The sequence below is a fragment of the Dromiciops gliroides genome, chromosome 2 (assembly GCF_019393635.1).
Source record: "Dromiciops gliroides isolate mDroGli1 chromosome 2, mDroGli1.pri, whole genome shotgun sequence".
NCBI classification, from domain to species: domain Eukaryota; kingdom Metazoa; phylum Chordata; class Mammalia; order Microbiotheria; family Microbiotheriidae; genus Dromiciops; species Dromiciops gliroides.
The window spans coordinates 393,486,835-393,490,327 of NC_057862.1; the positions used below are offsets into that span (position 1 = coordinate 393,486,835).

At 44.0% G+C, this 3,493-nt stretch overlaps 1 pseudogene; it reads right to left on the minus strand.

The window, feature by feature from the left end:
• Nucleotides 1–1,687: 1,687 nt before the first annotated feature.
• On the minus strand, nucleotides 1,688–3,055 carry LOC122739716 (annotated as a pseudogene).
• Between the last annotated feature and the right edge of the window lie 438 nt (nucleotides 3,056–3,493).

Genomic DNA, 3,493 nt, shown 5'->3' on the forward strand with positions numbered 1-3,493 from the left:
CTTTATCCACTGCACCACTTAGCTGCCCCATACTGGTTACTTATTAACTTACTTCTAGTTGTTGTTATTTGCTCTTGGTTCTCCAAGAGGACCATGGCATCAGGGTGATACCATGACTTGCAATGAATTGGATTTAAGTGAGGGAGGGCTGTGCAAGGTCACCAACCTCACTCTCTCCTCCAGAGACATCTGGGTCCAGTGGCAAGACATATATTAGGATGGCTGGAGTTGGTGATTTCAGTCCTGCTTTACTGTCTGTGACCCTGTTTGAGGTTTTTAAGGCAATTGAGGTTAAGTGACTTACCCAGGGGCCAGTGCTCTATCCACTTTACTACCTGGCTGCCCTTACTTCTAGTACTGACTAGAAGGGGCTGGGGGTGGGTGGAGGGGGGAGGAGTGGTTAGGGGGACCAGAACAAGATACAATTTTAACACACTTCTATAAAGAAAGGCCTTGGTTTGTACTTGCCCAAGGTCACACAGTAAGTAAGCATCAGAGACAGAGTTCTAACCCAGCTCCTCAGACTCCAGAGCTAGTGCCCTTCTCACTGTACCACAAGGTTGGGGAATAGAAGGATGACACCCAGAGGAAGAGGGAAAGAAGAGCCCATGGATACTTGGAACTAAGAATCAGATTTGAGACTTTTCATGAAGAGGAGGAGTTGTGAGCTCTAAAGAGGAAGCAGCTGCTTTTCCTCCAGGAAATGATAAAGCAGCTCCATCAATTTAGTTCTATGAGAGATCATTATTGTAGTAGTGGGTGACTTCCTGCTAAGGCATACTGAGGCAGCTATTTGTCAATGTGAAAATACCAGTAAAGAAGTCTATTTTCGGGGCAGCTAGGTGGCGCAGTGGATAAAGCACCGGCCCGGGATTCAGGAGTTCCTGAGTTCAAATCCGGCCTCAGACACTTGACACTTACTGGCTGTGTGACCCTGGGCAAGTCACTTAACCCCATTGCCCCATAAAAAAAAAAGAAGTCTGTTTTCTCTGGGCGTGTATTCAAGCCACGACAAAAATCCTGAGACTTATCAAAACAGGTAACTACTGGCTGCAGGTCTTCCTTCCTTCCTTCCTTCCTTCCTTCCTTCCTTCCTTCCTTTCTTTCTTTCTTTCTTTCTTTCTTTCTTTCTTTCTTTCTTTCTTTCTTTCTTTCTTTCTTTCTTTCTTTCTTTCTTTCTTTCTTTCTTTCTTTCTTCCTCTCTCTCTTTCTTTCTTCTTCCCTCCCTCTCTCTCTTTCTTTCTTCCTCCCTCCCTCTCTCTCTTTCTTCCTTCCTTTCTTTCTCTCTCTCTCCCCCTTCTCTCTCTCTTTCCCTCCATCCCTTGCTTCCTTTCTCCCTTCCTTCTTTTCTCCCCACCCTTTCTCTCTTCCTTTCTTGATGCCAAATTCCCATAAAAGTATTCTTAAACTTGCCACCAGTGTCAATTTTTTCAGTCCTAAATTTTCACTGAAAGGTAAATGTTTCCATACATTTTTTTTTTTTTTTTTTGCGCAGGGCAATGAGGGTTAAGTGACTTGCCCAGGGTCACACAGCTAGTTAAGTGTCAAGTGTCTGAGGCCGGATTTGAACTCAGGTCCTCCTCAATCCAAGGCCAGTGCTTTATCCACTGAGCCACCTATCTGCCCCTTTTCCATACATTTTTACGAGCTGACCTATTCTCCCACCCTGAATGAGTATTGATAATGACTATTTTGCAGTAGATGCCAGGGAATCCTTCATCTTGGGCATGGAGGGGATGAGGTGCATGTGGTCATCCACATGTTTAGTCACACAGGCCTCTGTCTGCCTCTTCACCTGTTGCCCTTTGCTCTTGGCATCCATCAGGAGTTTGGGTTTGCTGTGGAAAAATTGGAACACTAATGGAGTGTTGGTGGAGCTGTGAACTAATTCAACCATTCTGGAGAGCAGTTTGGAACTATGTCCACTGTGCATACCCTTTGGCCCAGCAATACCACTATTAGGTCTCTATCCCAAAGAGATCCTAAGAAAGGGAAAAGGACCCACATGTACAAAAATATTTATAGCTGCTCTTTTTGTGGTGGCAAGGAATGGGAAATTGAGGGGATATCCATCAATTGGGGAATGGCTGAACAAGTTGCGGTATATGAATGTAATGGAATACTATTGTGCTGTAAGAAATGATGAGCAGATGGATTTCAGAGAAACCTGGAAGGACTTACATGAACTGACCCTGAGTGAGATGAGCAGAACCAGAACAACATTGTACACAATATCAACAATAATGTGTGTTGATCAACTGTGATAGACTTGACTCTTCTCAGCAATATAATGGTCCAAGATAGTTCCAAAGGACTCATGATGGAAAATGCTCTCCAAACCCAGAAAAAAGAATTGTGGAATCTAGATGCAGATTGAACCATACTATTTCAACATTTTTTGTTTTTGTTTTTTGAGGTTTTTCCTTTTAGTTCTGATTCTTCTTTCACAGCATGACTAATGCAGAAATATGTTTAATGTGATTGTACATATAAAACCTATATCAGATTGCTTGGTGTCTTGGGGAGGGGGAAGGAGGGGAGGGTGGGAGAAAAATTTGGAACTAGAAATCTTATAAAAACAAATGTTGAAAACTATCTCTACATGTAAGTGGAAAATAATAAAATAGTTTTATGATTTTAAAAAAGAGTTTGGCTTTGGGGGCAGTTAGGTGGCACAGTGGATAAAGCACCAGCCCTGGATTCAGGAGGACCTGAGTTCAAATCTGGCCTCTTGACACTTACTGGCTGTGTGACCCTGGGCAAGTCACTTAACCCTCACTGCCCTGCAAAAACCAAACAAAAAAAGAGTTTGGCTTTGTCATCAAAGTGCATTGTGCCAGGCGGTCTTGGAATCTCTCCAGTTGGATGGTCACAAGGGCCTGGGCCTGGCCTAAGGGTGCATGGCAGCACCCAATGCACTAATGAACTTACTGCACAGAGGCCTGGCTATCTTTGCAGCAGCTGGTACTGCACCAGTGCATGGTACCTTGTGGATGTTTTCCTGCTGCAGCCCCTTTGCCATGGTATTCATCACCTCCTGTGTCTGCAGCTGCTGAGATTGGCAGGAGGAACCTGGACCATTTTTTCAAGATTATTGAGAACTCTATTTTTGTTGAAGGCAACATCATCCTTTCAGTTATGAAGGTTCATGACCTTAATGCTTTACTGTCCCTTACCCTATCTATCCAATCAGCTGTTCTTTCTACCTCTATGATACTTCACCTCTGTCTCTGTCTCTGGCAATTAGGATTAAGGGACTTGCCCAAGGTCACAACGGCTAGTAAGGGTCTGAAGCTGGATTTGAATTCAGTTCCTACTGACTCCAGGGCTGGTGCTCTATCCACTGCACCATCTAGCTGTCCTTGTCCCCTTCTCTCTACCCATACAACTATCACCCTAGTTCAGACCTTTATATACTCTTACCTGAACTATTGCACTTACTTCCTAAGTGATCTCCCTTTATCATCTCTTCTCTCTCCACACAACTGCCAAG